The sequence below is a fragment of the Pelodiscus sinensis genome, chromosome 18 (assembly GCF_049634645.1).
Source record: "Pelodiscus sinensis isolate JC-2024 chromosome 18, ASM4963464v1, whole genome shotgun sequence".
Lineage (NCBI taxonomy): Eukaryota > Metazoa > Chordata > Testudines > Trionychidae > Pelodiscus > Pelodiscus sinensis.
The window spans coordinates 21,007,248-21,031,683 of record NC_134728.1 but is presented as its reverse complement, the minus strand read 5'-3'; the positions used below and the strand labels follow the sequence as shown (position 1 = coordinate 21,031,683).

The 24,436-nt window shown below is 43.9% G+C and overlaps 1 long non-coding RNA gene across 5 annotated transcripts in view; it reads left to right on the top strand.

The window, feature by feature from the left end:
- LOC142818856 (uncharacterized) overlaps positions 1-24,436 on the top strand; it is a 244,659-nt gene that overhangs the window by 154,041 nt on the left and 66,182 nt on the right. For 3 of the 5 annotated variants that reach the window (XR_012896535.1, XR_012896538.1, XR_012896534.1), the window contains one exon: positions 5,478-5,591. This is a non-coding gene — a long non-coding RNA (uncharacterized LOC142818856). Of the gene's footprint in view, positions 1-5,477; positions 5,592-10,505; positions 11,668-24,436 lie in introns of those variants that run through there. The other 2 variants (XR_012896536.1, XR_012896537.1) reach the window with 1 other exon arrangement.

Genomic DNA, 24,436 nt, shown 5'->3' with positions numbered 1-24,436 from the left:
GTTAATTTCAACTTGTTCTTTGTGAAAAGGTTAGAGGTTCCGACTTCTTCTGTTTCTACTGTCAGGCTTGCAAGTAATTAAAATAGTGGCAGACATCATTTTATTACATGAATAATGGGACCAAATCAGATCATATGTCATTTGTGATATATCTGGTCAGTCATGTGTGAACTACTGTCTCGCCACTTTATGAAGTGCTTCAGCATTGCATATACAGTGCAGGAACATCTCTGAGGCTATATCTATACTGCAGAGGTTTTGCGCAAAAAAAGCTGGTTTTGTGCAAAAACTTGTGGAGCATCCACACTACAAGCACGTTCTTGTGCAAGAAAAAGGACAGTAAAGCGTAAGAACAAAGGGCTTTTTGCACAGGAATTATTCCTCTCCCCATGAGGAATAAGCCTTTTTGCGCAAGAGCTCTTGCGCAAAAAGGCTAGTGTGGACGGGAAAAGGAGTTTCTTGCACAAGAAACCCCTATGGCTAAAATGGCCATCGGAGCTTTCTTGTGCAAGAGAGCGTCCACACTTCCATGGATGCTTTTGCGCAAAAGCACATCTCTTGTGCAAAAGCACAGGGCAGCAGAGGCAGATGATAATTTTGCAGGACCCAGGGCAGTGCCGCAGGGCCCGGGGCGGCACAATTTCGTGTATGCGCTTCGGCAGCAGCCGACTAGAAGTAGCGTTTCGCGCATGCACCTCGGCAGCAACCAACCGGATGTAGCATGCGCGGGGCCTATTGAAGCTCGGGTCCCGGGGCAGCCGCCCCGCTCGCCCTGCCCTATATCCGCCACTGCATGGCAGTGTGGACAAGCTCTTGCATGAGAACTCTTGCGCAAAAAGTTCTTGTGCAAGAAGCCTGCAGTGTAGACATAGCCAAAGGCTTATAGGGATCCTATGGCCAATCATAAAGCCCAGGCATCTTTCTCATATGCCCTGCAAATCAGACTAGTGCATAGTTTGAAATCAGTGTGCAAGTTAAAAATATCGGTGACCATATGTTTCCTCAACTGGTGCATTGATCTATGACTGAAACCATAATAAAAAAGAATATTTGTTTAATATTTGGTGATTAAATTTTCAGTGATTTGGGGCAATCCCAGAATAATCAATATATTTTCTGACACCTTCAGTTTTCAAATTCTGGCACTAACCCCAAAGGATTTGAGATGTTGTGTGTAATGAATAATTCTTTCTGTCTGTCTTTCATTAAATATTCCTTCCCTTCTTGATACCCCTGGGGGAAACAATTGCTTATGTTTTCTCAGAAAAGTATCCCTGCCCTTAATTTGAACCACAGTCCGGCATCTCGCATTGCTAGCGCCTTTCTCGTTTCACAGAGATGTGGATCGCTTTTGCGTTGCACCATTATGATGTCATCTAAAGAGACAGCAAATATTGCAGATGAATCCTGCCAAAACTGAAGTAATTATTCTCTGAAAAGTGACAGGCGTGTTATTGAGGCCATATGGCATTGCACAATAGTTAATATAGTCACTAATCAGAAAGAGCAGCATTTCTAGGACATAAATGTTTGGCAACATAATCCTGATTAATAGTCTTAGCATTATACATATATGCGCTTCTTGCCAGGAAACCAAGGAAACCATCTATTCTTAAGAGAGTAAGCGCATCTTCTGGGTAGCAACACAAATTATTTCTGGGACTTGAGATAAAAATGATACTTGCCATCTATTTCTGGTCAATTAAAATTGAAGATGGCCATCATAACCCTGAGGGCAGGTTGGCTAATCCTTTTCTGATAGCATTTTTTGTTGTGGTTGTTGATAGTGACTGCACATTGTGTATAGGTAGTGCAAAATGCTCCTTTATTATGGCTGACCCCTCTGGGCAGCTGCTGGTGCTTCCTCCTCCCCCTGACACACACAACAGAGTGATGGTATCAGCTAGAAGGACAGTGCCAGTTTCTGCAGGAAACAGAGGCATTCAGGACGCAGCACATTTCTCTTCCTGGTCTAGCTCTAGACTGTACAGAATAAATATTAACTAACACTGGAGAATCTCCATTGGCTCTGGTGGGACTTGTATAGTTCTTAATAGCCTGCTGGTTTGGGGAGTGTTTTGTTGTCACAGTAATGATGGGAGAGCAGTACAGCAGCAATAGTGCTTCTGTTACTGCTAGAAATCTTACTGCACAGCCCAACACTAGGCAGGCTTTGCTAGAGCTAAGGAAAGTGTGTCCAAGTGCTGGGTTTTGCCAGGAAACTCTCTTTGCATAGGAGCTGACCCAGGCACCCTGTTGTGGATAGAAATTTTTCTCTGAACATCAATAGACAGTGGGCCATAGACTGTGAAGAAAGCTGTGTCAATGGCTATCTAAGAAAAGCCTCTAGGTTAAAGCATAAAAACATAGGAACATAAGAACAGCCATAGTGGGTCAGACCAAAGGTCCATCTAGCCCAGTATCCTGTCTGCCAACAGTGGCCAATGCCAGATGCCCCAGAGGGAGGAAACACAACAGGTAATCCTCACATGATCCCTGTCCTGTCCAGACAAACAGAGGCTAGGGACACCATTTCTACCCATCCTGGCTAATAGTCACTGATGGACTTAACCTCCAGTGGATCTATCTAGCTATTTTTGAATCCTGTTAAAGTCCTAGTCTTCACCACATCCTCTGGCAAGGAGTTCCACAAGTTGACTGCATGCTGAGTGAAAAAAAACAAGAAAAAAAAGTGAAGCTAGCTGGCAGGGTGTGATACTCACATTCATGAAGAGATATTCCATAATGCCTTATGGTGAAGGCCCCAATCCCTCAGGACCTCATTGTGCTAGACATTGTATGCACACAGTGATGATATGGCACTAGGAAGGGTCAAAGGTATATTGTTCTCCAGAATTAAGCTGCTTCTTTTTGCCTGCTCCATTAAGGATGGTGATTGGCCAGTGCAAGGACAGTAAATTACAGGCTTATGTTATCTCCACTTTCTGAATTTGACTCCCTTCTACTGGGGAGATCCCCGCTGATTGACCACTGATAACGTATAATATTTTCACTGTTGCATTATGAATTTCATGATACACATTGGACCAGTTCATCCCCAATGGAATTCCACTGATCTCAATGGCATCCCTATAGGGATGAATTGAGGCCATTGTATTACCAAAAAAATAGCCTAAATCCAAGGAATGGCTCATTATTCTGAATACCCCCAGATCACTGCTGGTAGTTGTGCATTCTCAGTGCCTCTGGCTCTACATGTATCAAGGTGGGGGTCTCTAAATCAGTGAAGACCTTTGGAAATACTGGCCTTGGTCACTCTGTCCCAGCTCTTCAAAGATTCAAATCTATGGGTATGTCTAGACTACATACCTCTACCGACAGAGGCATGTAAACTAGGCTGCCCGACATAGTCAATGAAGCGGGGATTTAAATATCCCTGGCTTCATTAAAACAAAAATGGCCTCCGCGCTGTGCTGGCTCAGCTGATCGTCAAGCTCACAGTCAAGACGCAGATTGGTTGACAAGGGAAGCCTTTGTCGACCACTCCCTTATGCCTCGTGGAACGAGGTTTACAGGAGTGGTCAACAAAGGCTTCCCCTGTCGACTGATCCGTATCTTGACTCGCACGGTGTGCCAACAATCAGCTGAGCCGGCACAGCGTGGTGGCCATTTTTATTTTAACGAAGCTGGGGATATTTAAATCCCTGCTTCATTGACTATGTCGGGTACCCTAGTTTACATGCCTCTGGAGGCAGAAGCATGTAGTCTTGACATACCCTATGAAAATAGGCATCCAAACACCTTTGAGAGCTGGTCATCTTAGTCTCCGTTTCACCATTTGAAAACTGGGGCTAATACTTCCCAAGATTGATGTGAGGGTCAGTTAGGTACTCTTAGTGTAGTAAAGAAGAACCAAGTATTATAATAAATGAAGCATACATTTGTTCACTGAACCCATAAAACTTCTTTCCAACCCCATAAATTGCTGAAACTTCTTGGGAGCAGATAGCACTTAGCCTTTAAATATATTTTAAATAAATATTTGTCTTCATAAATCTTCATTAATGTTTGTGTTTTTAATGCCAATTTCTAAGTGGTTACATTCATGCTCTCCAAGGGCTCCGAGATATTTTTTTGTTCCCACAAAAATCCTCAGTGAAGAGCCTTTGGTGTTACTTTGATATTTGTCTCACAGTTCTGCTGCTTTCTGATTTTTGGTTGCAGAGTGTTTTCTGTATTTTTCTCATGTTTGTAACATATTTTGCTCTCGGTCCCATTAACTGGTATATAGGCATTTTAGATACAGACTGTCCTGAATTTTGTAAGTTCAGGAAAAGAGAATTAAAATGGATTGATGGTTGTTAAGAAAATACAGAAGGCTACATTATTAATCTCTGGTGTTGATTTATGATTTCAGTGAAGTTATCTGAGGGATGTAGTTGACCTGTTGTTATTGACATGGCGAATTTCAAACGTTCTCAGAGAACTTGCTTTTCCTTTCATTGACCTTTGTGTGCACTTGATTATGATGTTACTGCTTTTAACATGTCCTGATCAGAATGGTGCTTGATCTGTGGAGGAAACACACCCTCTGGTTATGACAGTTTGTGAGCAGGATCCTGTCACTTTCCATTTGGAGTCTAAAAGACTGCAGTGTAGGTACTCAGAATTGAGGCAGGGTGAACAGAGAGGATGGTAGGGAGAAAAACAAACCCTGCTATCTGTCCTTGATAGGGCTAGACATAGGTAATGAAAGTCTCTGCTCTGAAGAAGAAACTTTTAATCCTCTGTGTAATGAGTGCCGCTGCTGTTCTGCTTGAATAGGTTGTCGGGTTGAATATGCTTCTGGAACGAAGCTCCTGGCACAGCCTGTTTAATGCATAAGTAATGTATGTATTCAGTGGAAATAAAATGAAATTAAATGTGCATTAAAAACACTTATGCCGTTTTTATTGCTAAGGTTGATGAGCTTGTGCATAAAGCAGCATTCCCCTAGAGCTGGGCGAGAGGCCTGGGGGCACCTTGAGCAGCAGTGGACAAGGACTTTTTGTTTGTTGTTCTGGGAGATGCCAAACAGAAAATGTGAGCGAGTTGTACAACTGTTCCTTCAGGAGGAAAGAGCTAAGTGGCAAATGCCCTGTCGCAGTCACAGGGCCAGGGAAGTGCGCACAGTGGTCTTTGTGCTGCTGCAAACACGCCCATTCAAATCAAAGGCCACCCTGCAAAGGCAGGCATGTCACGATGGGGATGATCCAGTGCCCACAGAAGTCCTTGGGAATCTTTCCAGTGACTTCAATGGGTTTGGGCTTGTGCCCCTATAGGAGTACTCTGAGGTACTGTCTGTGCTGGAGGCTTAGCCCCTATGCCAGCCACCGGTGTAAGTGCCCTGGTGCAATTCCATAGTTTAGATAAGAAAAACGTAATTTTCACTACTGTAGTGAAGTTTACCTTGATTTTTTTTTCAAACAAAGAAAAATTCTTCTGATACAAATTCTGGTTTTTCTTGTTTCTCCAAGGTGTTTGCACTGGGAAGCTGTGACAATTGCTGGCCAAGGATTGCAGAAGTTGCGACTAATACCCTGTTTAGATAGGCCCCCATCGTTTTAGTTCAAGGAGGAACAAACATTGAGGTAATGATAACCGTATTCAAAATGTGTTTCTAGAGCGGTATGGAAAATGCCTGAATAAGGCAGACTTGGGGTAGCTATTCACTGCACAGCTACCAGAGGTATCCCGAAATAGTTACCCCGTGTCTACACAAGTAACCTGTTATTTCAAAATAACGGGCGCACTATTTCACCATCCTGGTTGCACGAGGGATACGAGATGGCTTAAAATAGCACGTTATTTTGAAATTTGGCACTGTGTAGATGCACCACATTTTAAAATAAGCTATTTTGAAATAGATTTTAAATAAGATGCTCAATTTGCCTAGTGCAAATTGTATAGCTTATTTTGAATTTAGGGTGTTGTGTAGACGCACCCTAACTGTTGTCACTGCCCAGCAGGTGAACCTCTGAGTGCTGGCCGGGCATGACAAGCCAGTGAAAACAAAACAAAAAAACTTCAACAAACAAGTTTGCAAAAATGAGGGCACCTGCTGTTTAAGCACAAATCTGGTAAAAACTGGAGGAGCTAAAATATGGCTGAATCAGGAAATAGGCTGTGATATTACATTACTGTGATCCACAGTGCACAGACAGGCTAAGTTCAATGAGCGGGGCAGGAGGTGGTGTGATAATATAAACAAGGAAGGACATTATGTTTGAAGAAAGAAATAACATTCACTCTGGATGGTAAATCTAAGACCCCTCAAGCTCAAGGCTAGATACTGACACGGTAAAAACAATGATACTAGAAAACAATTACCGATTTCCCAGGGCAAGGTGAGAAGACAGATCAGGAAATATTTATGCAGAGAGAGGACTGGACCAGGGTTAGACCATTGATCATAGGAGACTGCAATTACTCTGACATTGACTGGAATGAGAATTATGGAGGGATTTAGGAAGCAGAGGGAATATTTATTGACATATTTTCTCATCCTGCATTATCAGCAGCAAACAAAATCAGAGGCCCTTTGGAAAAAGTTGCAATAGGTAGGTGAAGGGAAGCATCTGCTGACTGACATAATCAGATTTGAATGGCGTTCATCAGCAGTTAGGACAGCAGCAGTTGCAGCAGGGTCTGCCTCTGGTTTACAAACACGGGGTCATGGGAGGACCTGGTTATTTTATTTTACTTTTATCATTGTAGGTTTGGGATGAGCTGAGCAGCATTCTAAGTCCAATACATCTTCTTTCAGGGCTCTCTCTCCTGCCCTTGAATGGAAAGGGACTCAGTGACCTTTTTTCCATCTTCATTTATTCTAAACAAATGCAGGCACGAACACTGGTGATAAACTTGTCTCCAGGAGAGAAGTCAGAGAGGGAAGTGTATAGTTATGGGCCTCGTCTGCAAGACCAGAGCACACTAAGGCCTCTATGCAGTATTCTCTGTAAGCTGAGTGATTGGGTGTCCACCTAGGAGAGATTTAAATGCCACCCAGCTGCTTAACAGAGCACACACGGCACCCAGAGCTGGCAGCATGTGTGTCTACTGGTGGTTACCTCCACACATACCTTGGTGCACATACAGGTTGAACTTCCCTGGTCCAGCATCCTTGGGTCCTGAGCAGTCCTGAACAAGGGAGTTTGTTGGACCAAGTGAGGTCAGGCTGCGGTCTCTCCCAGGGCTCCCCATCTGGCTGTAGCCCTAGCCAGTGCACTGTCCCCAGCCCACCTGCTGGGCTCTGCTGCCCCCAGCCCTCTGGTGGGGCTCATCTCCAGGTTGCTGGCCCCACTCTGCCCAGTGGGGCTCTCTGCCCCCCCAACCAGCCTCCTCTCTGGGCCACCAGCCCTACTCAGGTCAGCAAGGCTCCATGCCCCCAGGCAGCAGGGCTCCCCTCCGCACCTGGAGCCAGCAAGGCTGCAGTCCGGGGTGGCCTCCCTCCTGCCATGGCAGGGCCCCATGCTCCATCCCTTTTTGTACCTTGCATTCCTGAGAAGAAGGGAGCAGATGCACCTGAGTCTTGGGACTTACGTCTCTTCACCCTCCTAATCACAATGTTTAACACTGCCTGCTCCCGCTTGCAGTATCCACTCAGCCTTAGGCTGGAGCTACAGGAGCCTTACATTCCCTGTTAGGCACCCACACAAGGATGTGCAAGATCCCCTATTATTGTGAACATAGTGAGACCCAGCAGCACTGTCTCAAAGATGGGCCCTGATCAGGCAACCCCTGGATTTTCAGATCACCCTTTGATGTCAATGCAGTGCAGGTGCTTTGCATGGCCATAAATGTATCTGAAGGACATCAAACAATTGAGGCCTGGTGTGATGGCCACTATCTTGGCTGACACTTCAGGGTCCTCCAGAACTAGAATCTTGAGTTAAGATTACTAGGTCGATCTGTAAGAGTCTCACATCCTCTGTGGGTTAGGTGGAGAAAGGGTCCATCAGCATTTCCTTTTGTGAGGTCGGAGAAGCATCTGTTATCTACATTCTTTTTACGAGAAAGCCATGATGAAAATAGCATCCACGGCTCACTTAATGCCAATACGTTTTCACCATTTTACTAGCTCCTTTGTTTTCCCATCCCACATTCTCTTTGCTGCGACCTCTCAGGCAGTACAAAATCGTGGAGTGAGCTGAAGAATATTGCTTGGCATCAGCGAGGATGGAGCCAGCTTTAAAAGAAAAACTAAAGAGAAGAAAAACCTGTATTCATTCAAACAGAATTAATCTGTCAGAACTGACATCAAAAACCCAGTAGGAGGAAGAAATTAAGCAAGGAGCAATGTTAAATATATACATAAAGATTATACAAGCTATTTAAAAAAACTTCCTGCAAACAGGCAGTATAGGTAAATACAGGTTAATGGGAAAAAAATACGAGCACTGATTATTCACCAAATAATGTACAATAACACTTTTTAATGTGCACAGAGTACACTATAAACCAGATAAATATTAATGCAAACCCTGGCATGTCTTCCTCTGAATTCCAATGAGAGGAGGCTATAAATCCAGCAGAGAGCTAATGGGGGCTCCATTCATGCTGTTTTCATTAAGATCTTAGCAGCTCATGTTTGAAGTCAGGTGACACATGCTAAATTACCCAACCCAGGGGTTCGTTTTCAACTTGTCAGGGGACTAGGGGCTGCACCTAATGTGCATAGCATGGCGAAGTCACCACTCCTTCATCATTAGTAGCAAACTGTTCAACACTTACTCACCTGCATAGACTCATTGAAGTTATTGGGATTACTCATAAGCTCACTACTACAGGGGTCACACAGTTGGTCCTTGAGGCTAATCTAATTCTTCTGGGAGTCCATGGGTGCACCCCCACCCTCTTTACTTTAATGGGAGCTGAATTGTGGCCTTAAAACTGAGCTGCTCAGCCAGCTCAAAGGAAAGGGGGCAAGTTGGTTTCAGAGACCTGTTGGCAATGCAGCTTGCACCTTCCTGGCTCAGGAGCGGCCAGCCGTTGCATGACTTGGGCACACACAGCTAGAGAGGCAGCTCCTGATGTCTACTGCCTAGCCATTTCCATGTGTTGGATCAGATTCTCAGCCAATGTAAATCAGCAAAGCCTGATGTAAACCACCGGCCTGAAGTGAGTGGAGCGAGGAAAGTTTGCACCAGTTGAGGATCTGTCCCTGTGACTGAAGGAATTTGTGTTCCTTACATTTCAGATGCAAATACGAATTTGAAATAAGCTTTCCAGGAATAATCTCTGCTACTGACAAGTATTCGCTGTTTCTGGTTATTCCTGTACTGAACTATTGTGGCAATGCAAGGAAAAAGGAGGAGTGTAAACAGAAATTCAAAAGTATATTTGTGCTTGTGTGTGTGTGTGTGTGTGTATCTGCCACCGGGCAGATTTCAACCTGCGACCTCTGAAGCGGAGTATAGGAGCCACTATTCTCTGATCTAAAAGCCAGCTGGCTTCCAGCCCATGCTGTAGAGGTCTCTTGGTCTTAACTGTTGCTGTGGTCTAGGTACCACTTGCATTGCTCAGTACACACTAGGTGTTGTGGGTTACATACTTCCCTTAGGTGAGGAAGCCCGTCCCGAGCTTCAGAGATCCAGTTGAGATCCTGGATGAGCCCCCACTTGTAACCTCCACCAGGTGGATTTCAACCTGTGACCTCTGAAGCAGAATATAGGAGCCTCTACCCTCTGAGCTAAAAGCCAGCTAGCTCCTAGCCCATGCTGTAGCGGTCTCTTGATCTTAACTGTTGCCGTGGTCTAAGTAACACTTGCATTGCTCTGTAACCACACTAGGTGTGTGGGTTACAGGTGCATATGCACGCACATGCACACACACACACATGTACATATAGTTGCAACATGTGCTCAGGGTGTAAGAATTAATGGATCAGGCCCAATTTTCTTAATGCACCTTTTAGAGGATAAGAAGTTCAGGAGGGATCCAAGAAGGCAGAGGGATGGATAATTCTGTGGTAGATAGGACAGCATATCACAGACTTACACATGAGGATCACACAACAATTTAAGCTGTCTAGCACAGGTAAAAGAGGAAAGTCAATCACTGAAAAATGTCAAGCTAAGGGGAAAGTATCACGTTTAATTAAAAAACTCAGCTACTCTTAGTATGACAAATCACTTCAAGAGACACACTATCTTATTAGACCCACCTTGCCTCTAATATCCTGGGACTGACACAGCTATAACTGCACTGCATATAACAGTAAGTCTGAAGTAAGTTTGTTACGGTGGTAGATCTGCTTATGGGGAGGGGTTGTGATATCTATACATCCCAGTTGATTCAAGGAACTAAGCCCAGGGCTCTCACTATGCTGTAGAGCATTTATCCCAAGTGCTATATTACCATACAAGCACAACAGCTAGCGATAGTCACAACATAAAAGCCATTGTTCTTTGTGTTCTGTATATGTGTGATTAGTTCTCACAAGAAATCTTGACTTGACAGCCCTGGGAATCTGGTAACTAGCCACCAATTTGTCTCTTTCCTAGACACAATGAGAAGGTAAAAGAACAACAAGAAAAAGAACATAGCTATATTCCTTTAATGTAAATGCCTTAAGGTGGCTGTACCACGTTGCATTTCCTGCAAGCTGCACAACTAAAATGAACTGGGACCATATTTCAAGAAGCTTTCACATGCAAAGAGAATTAGCACCATCTACTGGTCATATGAAAAAAAGCATCCATCGTAGCCAACTTTCCCTTCCTAAACTGGACAGACTCTACCACAAAGGATTAATGGACACAAATCAGATATTCAAAATGGTAACACACAGAAACCTGAGGGGCAACATTTTAACCTGCCTGGGTTTAAAAGAAGCCATTCTTCTACAAAGAAATTTCAGGCGCCAACCACTGAGAGAGAGAGACTGCTGAACTGTCCTTCGTGTGCAAATTTGACACCCTCTCCCAGGTGGTGTCAAACTGAACTGGATGGGCCATTATATTTAACACCCAAATGACATCAAAAGCTAGGTATGGGACACTTACAGCCCACTCTATTAACCTCATTTTGCATGAGCACTTTGATAGTTTTTTTTTTCTCCCCTTCTCCCTTCTTTTTCTGCTTTTGATTTAGGGTTTCTGTCCCTTTTGCTGTACTCATCTGAAGAAGTGGGTTGTGTCGACAGAAACTCATGATGTGTTATGTATAATTTGGTTTGTCTCTCACGTGCCACAGGACCACTCATTGCTTTTTAAGGTTTTTATAAGTTACAGACTATTGCAGCTACTCCTCTGAGACTTGCAGAAGGAAGGAAACTTCAGCATTACTCCTCTTTGTCACACTGCAGGATTTCTGAGCAATGTGAGTAGCTGTGGGAATCTAAAGGGAATATTCATCTTATAAAAGAGAGGCAGCACAGTCCAACAGATAGGGCCCCAGACTCAAAATTTGAGTGTTATATCTGACTCTGTTATTGGCTCAGCGTGGCAGTGTGGAGAACTGCCAACTTTCTAACAACATAAAAAACCTGAACACACTTGCCCTGCTTCCCTGAGGCCCTGCCTTGTGCCCTGCCTCTTCGCTGAGACCTCACGCCCACTTCACCCCCCCTCCCTCTATTGCTTGTTCTTTCTTCACAGTCGGCAAGTCATTCACTCTCTGTCTCCTCTTCTCCTCCTATAAAATGAGGATTAGGATACCTGTGCACCTTTGTATTGCATATATTCTCGCATGATATTCTTATTGATAAACTAGGCAAATATAACTTAGATAGGGCCACGATAAGGTGGGTGCATAATTGGCTGGATAACCGTAGTCAGAGAGTTGTTGTTAACGGTTCTAAATCCTGCTGGAAAGGGATAACAAGTGGAGTTCCTCAAGGGTCTGTTTTGGGACCCGTACTGTTCAATATCTTCATCAATGATGTAGATATTGGGATAGAGAGTACGCTTATTAAGTTTGCAGATGATACCAAACTGGGTGGGGTTGCAACTTCTTTGGAGGATAGGGACATAATTCAAAATGACCTTAGCAAGTTAGAGAAATGGTCAGAGGTAAACAGGATGAGGTTTAATAAAGAGAAATGCAAAGTGCTCCACTTAGGAAGGAACAATCAGTTCCATACATACAAGATGGGAAGCGACTGTCTAGGAAGGAGCATGGCAGAAAGGGATCTAGGGGTCATAGTGGACCACAAGTTGAATATGAGCCAACAGTGTGATGCTGTTGCAAAAAAAGCAAATATGATTCTAGGTTGTATCAACAGGTGTGTTGTAAGCAAAACTCGTGAAGTCATTCTGCCACTCTACTCTGCACTAGTTAGGCCTCAGCTGGAGTACTGTGTCCAGTTCTGGGCGCCACATTTCAAGAAAGATGTGGAGAAATTGGAAAGGGTACAGAGAAGAGCGACAAGAATGATTAAAGGTTTAGAGAACATGACCTATGAAGCCAGGCTTCATGAACTGGGCTTGTTTAGTTTGGAAAAAAGAAGATTAAGGGGGGACATGATAGCGGTTTTCAAATATCTAAAAGGGTGTCACAAGGAGGAAGGAGAAAATTTGTTCCTCTTGGTTTCTGAGGACAGGACAAGGAGTAATGGGCTTAAAGTGCAGCAGGGGAGGTTTAGATTGGACATTAGGAAAAAATTCCTAACTGTCAGGGTGGTCAAATATTGGAATAAATTGCCAAGGGAGGTGGTGGAATCTCCCTCTCTGGAGATATTTAAGAACAGGTTAGATAGACATCTGTCAGGGATGGTGTAGACGGAGCTTGATCCTGCCTTGAGGGCGGGGGGCTGGACTCGATGACCTCTCGAGGTCCCTTCCAGTCCTATTATTCTATGATTCTATGATTCTATATTGAGCTCTCTGGATGGAAACTGTTGTGCGTGAGTGACTCTTTACTACATGTCCCAAATAGACAGATTAACTCTCTAGAAATGGTCCTTGCAGGAGTATATTACCCTCCTTTACAAAATCTGTCCTTTCCTGTTTTATTTTCATGTCCAGCTCATACCATCAATCATACCCTCACACTCACAGCATCCTGAGGTGCAGGGACCAACTGGGGTTAATGGCTGGAGAACAGCTGAGGGTAATCAGCCCTGTTCAGTTAGTCACTTATTGCCAGTAAATGCCTTGTGTTGTCATTGTTGCTTAAGTAACATCCCTGCTATTGCGTGTGAAAGGGGACAAAGAGATGGCCTGTGGTTCATAGGATATGATCATTGTTCTGCGGTATTTATGTGTCCCTTAGAGCATGATCTCTGGTAACTTTAGTTCTGCCATGAGCATTCTTTCCCAGGATGATCTGACTTGCCCGCGGTCAGATGGAATCAGTAATTTGTGTCCAAATATGTTTGACATGTTTAACAAAAATGTATGTTCCAAAAAACCAAACACAAACTATCACATCTCTTAACTCTTCAACCTCCTCGAGGTCCCGAAGCTCTTAGCAATTATTTCCACGAGTGCTTACATGCAACCACCTCTGGGACGAAATGTGCCACACAGCATTGCTACATAAATATTGAGGCTGAGTGAAAAAATCATGTCCCATTGAAATTGAAGGGGGGATATTAGGGAATCTTGGATACCCCAAGTGGAATTTAACCAAAATCCTGGTGCCAGTGTTTTCAGCCTACTGAGAGATGCTGCCATAATAATTAATAATAAATTAAGATTGATCCTCTACAGTGCCGGTGTGGAGTGTTGAATTGCGAAGTACATGGAACAGAGTAATGGACAGGAAGGACAACACAGGGGACACCCACTCTGCATTATGAGAGTGTGACTTGCATCTCACTACAGGAATGAGTCCAGAGAGGGAAGTATTTAGTTATTACCATGATAGCCTAATGAGGATCAAGCTTAAGTCCATGTTCTTTGTAGATGCATCAGTTCTGTTCCCAGATCTAACCTCTTTTTTGGTTCACCCCACATGCAAGTAGGGATGGCCATTCAGAGTTCTGCTCAGCACTCAGGTTAGTCTAACGTGTGATCTTACATTTGCTCTGAGGTGCAACCGTTTTTTGCTGTGCTCTGAGCAAGGACTTGAAGGGTAAAGGGCTTTGGCTTTAATATTTATTGCATGTCCCTAGCACTTTACAAGCAGCGAGTAATTAATGGGGTTTCCTTGTACTTTGTATTTGACAGGTGTCCATGCCATTTTACTTCTTGACCTCCTGTAGACAAGATGAACCCAGTTTTGAGTTTTGATTTTCTTAATGGCAAAGCCTGTTAAATGTAAATGACAAAGCAAAGAAGGCTGTGGAGTTAAACATGGGTTTATGTGCTGAAAACCCACACCCCACAGGCATGGCTACATACTCAGGTCAAAAATAAGCTTTCTTAAGTGATTATTTACTGCCCGCTCTGAAATCATCTTGCTATTACACGGTTCCCTGAAAACACCCATGAATGCATTATAATATGATACCACCATTGAAACTCAGGGTATCAGAGAGGTTGTTTGAGGTTTCATTTTAGCTTTGTCATTCATCTGCCATCTCTCTTCACAAAATGAGTTGTTGACCTCTGTTGGGTGGGAAGCTGTGAAAGATTATTCCAGTCATTTGGCATACTCTATTCAAAAGTACTCTGGTTCTGTCAGTCGATAGTTGAAGCCAATGAAAACAGCACAATTTTCTTATGCTTCAGAGCTGTTGTCAATGTTATAATTATCTGAATCCTTAAACATGTTGGGAATCATGTCTATAATAGGACTCAGTAAGGTGCCTTTCAGCTGAAAAATCATTATCCTTACAAAGGGGTTTTAGTGAAAGGAACTGAGATGGGCAAAATCTAAGACTTAGCATCCATGAGTTGACAACAGGTGAGCTCTCAATGTTAGGTGTAATTCCAGACTAGATAGGATCAGATTTACAAAGGTAGCTTAAGTGGGATTTTCAAAAGCAACTACATGAGTTAGGCGCCTAATTCATACTTGACTTTCAATAAGCAAAAAGTTTCAGTTGACCTAAATCTGCTAGTTTGATGAAAAAAGTTTCAGCTCCCAAACATTGTCCAGCTCTACGTTTGTAGTTAGAGAGGCAAAATGGACATCCAGAGAGAAACCAATAAAGCAATTGCCTCTTGTGGTGGTTTCAAACACTAAATGAAAGAACTGCTCAAGTTTCACTCTGTTCCAAGCTGAGAGTCTGCATTATGAGCAACCACAGGAAACAAACAATCCGGGTGATTAAAGCAAAGCCTGGCCTTTTAGACCCTGTTCTTGCCGAGGCTTTTAACATTCTCATTTTTTATTAAAAGCAGTGATGAACTGTTAGTGACTGGTAAGAGAGAGGATGGATGAGGCATTTAGCTTTAACATCTGACTTGGTTAATCTTCCAAGAGTCTATTTATTCTTGGTGCTAACTATAGTGAATTTAATGGAACGCAGAGTTAAAGTTAGAAATTTGAGACGCAACTACTGTCTATTGAGAAGCCAATAAATAATTGAACAACCTGACAGCCCAAAACTACTGTCATCTTAATTTAATTGGAGTGTATGGAAAAGACATTACTGTCCAGTGCCTACATAGTTTCCTTTACTGGTGACACACTGCTTTGAATATACACAAGCTAGAGTTTTACCATTAATGTGAAAGGAGCAGAATTGGCAGTTTGTGCTGTGTACTTCAAATCTATTTTGAATGGTTTATTGTTTTTGTGATCCTGCACATGTGGAACCTCTCAATATGTCTGAAAATGGATAATGGACATAATGGGCTAAAATGAACGAGGCTGAACATCTTTGAAACTAGTTACGCTGAGTCACAAGAGTAGTTTATTAGCTGTGATTCTCCCAGATGAGTAAGAGTGGAAAAAAGTAGTATTAATATGATGGAATTATACAGCACATCATTTGAATGACATCATGTGCAGAAAGTTATCTATGCAGTGAAATTTGTTTTTAATAATCACCTTAATACTGACCATTCAGCTGGCTGTATTGATCAAAAATTGCTTTCCAAAAGCCAGTCCCTAGGAGTGCTGATATTTTGCTCCCTGCTCATACTAAAAGTTGGATGCTCGGGTAGAAGGAGTAGACTGGATGTCATTAAATGCTTTGATTTTCAAAGATAAACAATTTCAAACCAGATTGAGTATCATTTATCTGCAGATAAAGAATGTCGCAGTTTGGGGAAGAACCAGTTTAAGATAACTGCAGCTAACTGGCCTGCTTTAAAATGCCTGGCGGTTCTCATTCTACCTTTGCTGAGTAGAGGTTTTAATTCTGTATGAGGAAGCTCACCCTTTGGTAACACTGGATGAGTATAGATGGATAGATAGATGGATGATTCTGTGTGTATTATGACCCAGATCCAGAGCAGGTAAAAATTGAAATCAAGAGCTGTTTTATACCTACTGAAGAGTAGGCCCAATATTTACCTTATTGATGAAATCCATTAAAATCAATAGGAGTCAAAACCCACATCCATAGCCAAATCTATGGCAGAATTGCTAATGTACCATCACCGCATTATGCCTCTGCACCATTATTGTGAAGCTATTTCCATGCATATTTTTCAGGAGATAACTAAAAACCATTCGCTAAACAACTATTTAGGTTCAGGGTCCCCTCTCAATTTGCACACTGTTTGGAATAGTAGAAAATGTGTGATTTGGGGTCTGTGTACACCCCACTATTTCTTTAAATCAACCTTTCTTTGAAGATGAGTCCAAGAACATACATTTAACAGTAAGGAGTAAGTAGAAAAATAGAAATATCAGATCGTATCCAAGTGCATAGCAGTATGGAGATAAAGCACATGCATGGTGTGATATAAAGTGGGTTTAAAGGGCTGTGTAAGGCAGAGGCTGAGTGACAATGTACCACTCTAGGAAATACGGCATCTGTTTCAACCTCTCTCATGGACATACACAAATCACTTAACTTCTCTGCGCTGTTTAGCAACCAGCAGCTGCAAAGCACTCTGTGTTTGCTAGGGATTATTAACAGAGTACTAATGAAATTACAGCTGTGCCATGGTTACTGACCAGGGAGAGGGCCAGTGTGTTTCCTGAAAATTTATTGAGAAGGGACATAATAAATGGAATCACTCTTTGCAAGTGACATCAGTGTTTCTCTCCACTTATTTACTTTAGTGGAAGAAAACCAACCCCTATTGGTTCTCTTGAAACCAACACAGTTTTTACCTACTGCTGTGAAATACTGGTGTTACCATAGATTTCTTTAAAGTATTTTATAGTCATATTAGTGACCACAGCTAAAACTGTCTGGTTCTAAGGAGTAAAACTAAGAAGTATTAGCCTGCTAGAAAGATTTTAAGTGGCTCTGAAACTACTGATAATAAAATCTGGTTCTGAACAATGTTTCTGAGGATTCTTGATGGGCAAGGGCAAAGAAAACATCTAGATGGGAGGTGCGCAGAAGAGGAGTTTAAGAAAGGGCCATGGTGTCTGGTTCACACAACTTGCTATGCAACCTTGGGCAAGTCACTTAGGCCAGGATCCACCAAGGGACATAGATTATGTCTTCACTATGAGCTAGTGATTTGACACGCCCCCCCCCCCCCCCTTGATCTTAGCCAAGAGGCAGAGAAGCAGTTATCCAGGAGAGCCTATAGACTTGCTAGGCTCCAGAGCGTGGTTGGCCGGGGGGAGGGAGCAGAGCGCTGTGCTCCTGGAAAGGGCAGGGCCTCAGACAGAAGGGACAGCCCTCAGTGTCACCCATAGCCTGCCGCCACCCCTACACCCGCCAGGCAGCCCTCAAAGCTATCCAGAGCATGCTGGGGAGAGGGTGAAAGAGCAGGCTATGAGCAGGATGTGGTATAAACAGTGACTGGAGCCCCAGGCCCTTTTAATTGCTGCCAGAGAACCACTCTGCATGCTCTGTGAAGCTCTGAGAGACAGGTACCCCCAGCCTCACCCTCTCTGCAGAGGAACATGGAGCGGGGGCCCCTCACTTTGCCCAGCGCCCATGCAGGCTGTCAGCTCTTCTGATTGGTGCAACATCTGATTTGTACTAAGCCAAACTCTGTATTGGGCATTGGAATGACCACTGCTGGAAAACCGTGCCCACTTCTGTGTTCACCATTTCGTGAAGGATGTTGATAGATTGGAGAGAATTCAGAGAAGAGCCGTGACAGTGATTACAGGGTTAGAAAACCTGCCTTATTACAACTGAATCGAGGAGCTCACTTTGTTTCTCTTAACAAAAAGAACCTTAAGGGGTTATTTGATTACAGTCTATAAGCACTATGGAGAACCAGTATTTAATCTTTGGTTATTCAGTCTACCAGAGAAAGGTATAATGTGATCCAATGATTGGCAGTTGACGCTAAGCTAGTTCAGATGGGAAATGAGGAATACATTTTAACGGTGAGAGGAATTAACCATTAGAACGATTTACCAGAGATTGAGGTGGATTCCTCATCACTGATCATTTAAAAATCAACATTGGATGTTTTTCTGAAAGATCTACTCTAGGAAGTACGAACGGTCTGTTTATACACAAAGTCAAACTAGATGATCACAGTGTCCCTTCTGGCTGTGAAATGTATTGTATGAATCTGTACGTGAGAGAAAATAAGGCCCAGTATGTGTATTGTCCCTTGTGGCAAGATACATTAGGGCTTGTATTGGCTATAAGGTTGCTTAGTTGCATATGCAAAAGAATAATAAACACAAATTGAAAAAATAAGAGGGCTGAGTTCATGTGGGATCAGAGATAAAAGATATACCCTGTGCAAATCCTTCCTTTCCCAGCCTTGTGCTCATGTGGTGTCTTCATTAACTCTCATGCAATAATTTGAAACAGAATTCTCAACCCCAAAAAAGCAAGTTTTCAACCTTGACTAATAAGGTGAATTTGATTTTCATCCATTAAAACTGCGATAAAACCATGCTAATTGTTTTTAATTATCTGAACCAAAAATGCCTCACTTGTGTAAGTAATTATGTACGTAATTTCAAGCTGATTAAATAATCATGATTCTCCGCTCATTGCCCTCCAAGTGCTTTTAACCAAATTTAATTTTAAAAAGGATCAAGAAAATAATGACCTGATTCAAACATTAATTACTAATTTTAATCCTAATTCATTAAAAAACAGACCTATTTTTCCCCTGCAGAGTCTGCAGAGCATTAATCAGCATTTCTTAAAGTGATTCTTTTAAGAGACGGATACATTGTCCCATATTTTCTGTCTCCCCAAGCACCATCAGTGCTAGCAGGTCCTGCTGTTGGCCAGATCGCTGCCTGTCAGCTGCTCCGCCATCAGCAGTGAGTGTGTGTGTGTGTGTGTGGGGGGGGGGGGGGGTCCAGAGGCCAACAGTGGGGCTAGATATACAAGGCTGATGGCAGGGCAAAACTGCAGTGGGCAGGGCCAGGTCACTTCCCCTGCCAGTCCATCAGCACAGTCCTGCTGCATGCTGGCCCTGGAGGTGATTTCCAGTCTGTTCCCACCCTGAATCTGCAGACTGCACAGCAGCCTCCCTGGCAGCAGCTTAGCTCTGTCTTCACCTGCTTCCCCCCCCCCCCCCCCCCCCGGTCCAGGGAACATGGAATTGCTCCATCCCTTACGCACCCTTCTCTTCTGAGCCCTGGTGCACAATGCATCTTTAAGGCTTAACCCGGGGTGGGCAATCATTTTGACAGGGGGCACTTCAAGAGTTTGGTAAGTGGTCAGGGGCTGCACTTTTCCATGGAGGGGGTGCAGGGTCTAGGACAGAGGTTGGGTCCAGAAGGGAGCTCATGGTCCTGGGGTGCAGGAAAGGGTGTGGGATCAGAGAAGGAGTTTTGGTGAAGGAGGGGGTTGTGACCTAGGGTTCATGGTCTGGGAGGGGGTATGGGAGCAGGAGAGAATTCTGGGGTGCTGGGGGGGGGGAGGTGCACGGTCTGGGAGGGAGTTGTGACCTGGAGCAGGTGAGGAGAGGGGTCCAGAGGGTTTGGGTGGTGACCTGGAGGTAGGGGAAGAGGTGACTTGGGCAGGGAGTTAGGGTACGGGATGGGGTAGGGTGCCAGAGAGGCTCTGGCCAGCAGGTGCCAGCAGCCCAGCAGACTCCCTGCCTGCCACAGCCCCAGAGGTCTAAGTGGCTGGCTTCTCCATGTGCTTCACTGTGCTGCATGGGGGGTTAATGGGAGCTGAGAGATTGTGCTGGGGGCAGGGGCAGCCAGTGGAACCAGCCAATGGAAGCTGAAAGATTGTGCACATGAAGCTCTCCCCTCTCCCTGTGCAGAAAGGCAGACGGAGTAGCTGCTCTGAGCCCTGCCTGAGGGTCCTAACGGGTAGCCTCAGGGTGGAATGAAGGCCTTGGCAGGCCATATCTTGCCCGCCCTAACTTAACCCCTTCCTGCCCAGGTTGTAGCTGGTGACTGGGTTATGTCGGTGGCCAGCAGCAGCCTGGAGGCATTAGCTGCTTTTTGACAGGAAGGAATGAGCTCTGCAAATCCACAGGCCAAGTCAGACCTTCCCACCCCCTCCCGTGACTGGAAGCAGCGCCCATCCCTTCCTCCAACACAGTGCCAAAACACGCTGCTGGTCACATCTGGTGTGAATCCTGACAGCTTCTGTTCCCTGCCCCCTAACCCCCATGGATGAAGAGGCCGGCTCCTACCCTCCCTGCTCCCGCCCCCCACCCCAGGCTGGAGCAGCCCTCCGCCTGCGGTGGGCTGCAGGTGGGGGGCTGCTTCCAGGCACTGGTTAACCAGTACCCAGAAAGCAACACCCGGTAAGGTTCCCCATTCACATCCCTAATCCTAACATGGCTGTCCCCAGCTCCTCCTTGGCACACCTCAATCACTCATTTAGCGTGGGGTTTCCCTTGTGCATGCAGGGCCTCCACGTGCTCATCAGAGAGATGCTATGAAGTCACTGACTTTCTCTGCGTGCTGGCCAATTTCAGTGTGTTTGGTGCTCTTCACGCTGTACAGAACAGGAACATCTGAGCCTAAATAATTAGAAATCACTGATAACATTAATTATAAGCATAATAAACAGAAGAGAGAGCTAATGGAAAGGGCTAATGAGACATGCACGGATGGTGCACCGGGCATCACAGCTGATACACAAGACAAAGGGCTTGGAATGCAATGTGAGAGCGCAGAAGTGCTGCCAAAAGGCACATTTAGTCAGGCTGATGTAAGTGCCATTGATATTTCAGAGACAGACACCAAAGATGATACAACAGAGAACGTAATCAAACAAGGGGAAGGCTCCTGGACTAAACAGCCTAATAATGGACATGCTGGAAGAGCTCTCCCCGTGAAGGGGATTGGAGGCCACCCAAGGGGCCCAGAAAGAAATGTGAGAATCACCAGAAAAGAGTATACTTCTCTCTGGGGGCTAAGATGAAGCCATTATATACTGGTTTGTATGGTACACAGAGGGACAAGAGACTGTGAGTGCGTGTGTGTATCCGTAGGCTAATACACCTGCTACACAGAACTTATTTTCTGTTGTATCTAGGGCAAGCTGAAACAAACATGTAGAGGACTCTTTGCTCTTTTGATAATTTTCCATTTAAAGGACAGAAATAGCATTGATATTTGTTGCCATGTCTTGTAATGGTGGCAGACTTGGGAGAATTCCAGCCTTTTGTAAGAGTCTGACTATTACCAACATCCAGTGGAAACACTTGCTAGTTTCTTGTTGCTGGTCTGAGAAAACAGGATCACAGTCATTTATTCCAGTTTGTAATTAGGCCCAGTATTGGTAGACTAGTAGCATAAACTCCTCATCCCAGAGCTTTATCTATACCTACATTCCTGTTGAAATCAATGGGAACTAGGCTCCTGTAAGTACCTGGGTCTTGCCTTCTGATACCACTCACTGTTTAAAATACCATTGCCATATCTTAGGGCAGCAGACAGATTAGGCCTTTGCTGTAGAGAGCCTAAGGTGTAAAAGAGGCCCAGTTTTGGGAGAACACTGCAGAGACTTTATCTGATTTCCAACAAGCAAGACATTAACTCCCTGCTCAGTGGCTAACTCCACTCAGGTGATCAGGAGTAAGTAATGAAGCAGAGCTGAAGCCACTGGATCCAATCAGGAAAGGCAGGGAACTCTATATAAACAACTGCTGAGGGGCTAGCTGAGAAAGGCTTATATTAAGGCAGCGTTCCCCACCTAGGTGCTATAGGGCTAAGCTCTACCTCACGGGGGAGAGTTGGTTGTGATTTGGAATTAATTAGCCTATTTTGGGGTCCTCTTTGTAACCTGACTAGGCAGGTATATATAAATCCTTGAGAGCAAAGCATTGAGAAGGAAAAGCTGCTGGCTAGATTTTCTGTTGCTTAACCCAGATGGCTAGCTCCTGTTATTCCTCATCTTTTCTTTCTACAGAGATTTGTCCTGTTTTTGTTTGAGGCTTCTTTTTATAGTACTGTAGTTTGTAATTTAGGAAGAAACAATTGTTTATCTCCATCTGGGATGTTGGCAGGGGAACAGAGGAGTGTGTTATCTTCATCAGCCTCTCTTAATTTAATGTCTGTTCATATTTCTATAGTCTAGGCATATTTCTAAGTTCTTGTGTATGGAGGCCATGTACAGGTTTCCTGGGATTTTCCATCTCCACAATATTTTGTTGTTGTTGTAAGAGTGTCTAATGGGCTGAGTGGAGTTGAGGGAAAACAGATTCTCTGCTTCTCTTCCCCATAAACCAAAAGAGCCATGAGCACCAAATGAGAAGTATTTCCTTAGTCCTCCTGCAGGAAAACTCCTCTGCAAGTTAAGAGAGTTCTGCTTGAACAAGGACACCAGGGTCTGGCCATAGTGGTTTTATTAACCTTGTATGAGTGTGCCCATCCCATTCCCTTTTCCCTGTCCCCTTAAACCTTGGAGGAACAATGTGAATCCCATTGAATATTACAGGATCCATCATGTGGATGTCCTGATAATGATTCTGATGAGTTTAAATATAGTTTACTGGCCACAGTGTTAATCCCCAAATGATGCCATGGATCAGATATCACAGCAATGCATTCAGCTGAACATCTGTGAAGTATATTACAGCTTTTATCCTAATGCAGGAGACACATGCTCAATTGAAAATACAGAACATTAAGGAAAATATACCATGGCTGGTACAACTTAACCTTTCCTCCTCTGCAAAAAAAACAACAACACTTCACTGGAAAAACCCTTATGTGTATTTTTTTACAAAACATTTGAAAATGTGAATTCCCTACAACTCTCTCAAATGATCATTTCTGGAACATCTTCCTATAACATGAGAAGTTCTGCTGCATGCAAAAACACATTATACATTGTGTATCATTCAGCCTTGCCCCCGCGAAAGATCTTGGGCACAAAATGATCTTCAAATGCAGCAGTAGCACAGCCGTGGTATTTGAAGTCTCAACAGATGGGTCTTCACTGCCACATCAGGGGGCCACATGTTAATTTGTCAGCACCAAAAGGCCACACCTATTCTGGACACATCCTCTTAAACTAGCAGTGGAGTTACACTAGCATGAAGCTGCTGTGGTACAATGAAGAATCAGGTCCTTCTACTTCTGCTCAGAGATGCAGCCTCTTGACATTATGGCTACGTCTACATTGGCATGATTTTGTGCAAAAACTCTTCCAGAAGAGAGCGTCTACACGGGCGTGTGCCTTTGCGCAAGAGCATCTGTGCCAGTGTAGTAGCTCTCTTGTGCAAGAAAGCTCTAATGGCCATTTTAACCACAAGGCTTTCTTGCGCAAGAAATTCATGTTGCCTGTCTACACTGGCGCAAGAACAGTTGTGCAAGAGGGCTTATTCCTGAATGGCAGCATCATAGTTCTTGCGCAAGAAGCACTGATTTCACACATTAGAACTTCAGTGTTCTTGCGCAAGAACTCCCCGCTAGTGTAGACAGGCAGCATGTTTTTGCACAAAAGCAGCCACTTTGGCGCAAGATTGCACCAATGTAGACACAGCCCTTAAGTATTACAAGTTCCAGTACCCCTACAAGTGACCAATGGTAGATTTTCGAATGTTATATTGGGATGCCTTGCGTTGCATCTGGCTAGCAAATGGACAGGTTCTGTTGACAGGTTCTTCTGACACAGGTTCTATTCACTTACACTAGTGTGACTCAGGATCATAAATAAGTAAATTTACATTGGTCTCAAATGTGGCTGAAGGGTGACTCAGCCTCAGAATGGGCATCCTGAATCTAAAATAAATGCCCTCTCTCCAAGACAATGTTTTAAAGTGATTATTCAATTAACTTTCTATTACTGTAGGCTGGATTCTGAGTCTCTTGAAATGACAGTGTAAATCAAGATGAGTAAGACTGATGAATCTGGCCTTATACAACAGAGGTTTTTTCCCCTAGTATCAAGAAATGTAGTAAACAAACTGGTTTCCCAGATTAGGGGAGGCACTGAAATATCCAATAACTGCAATTCCAGCAATGAGGAGTGACACAATAAATCAGATATGCTTATGTGTAAAAAGTATTTTGGGTTGATTTTCCTTAAGCCTGCTGTTACCAACTATCTAATTATGGGAAATATATGTTG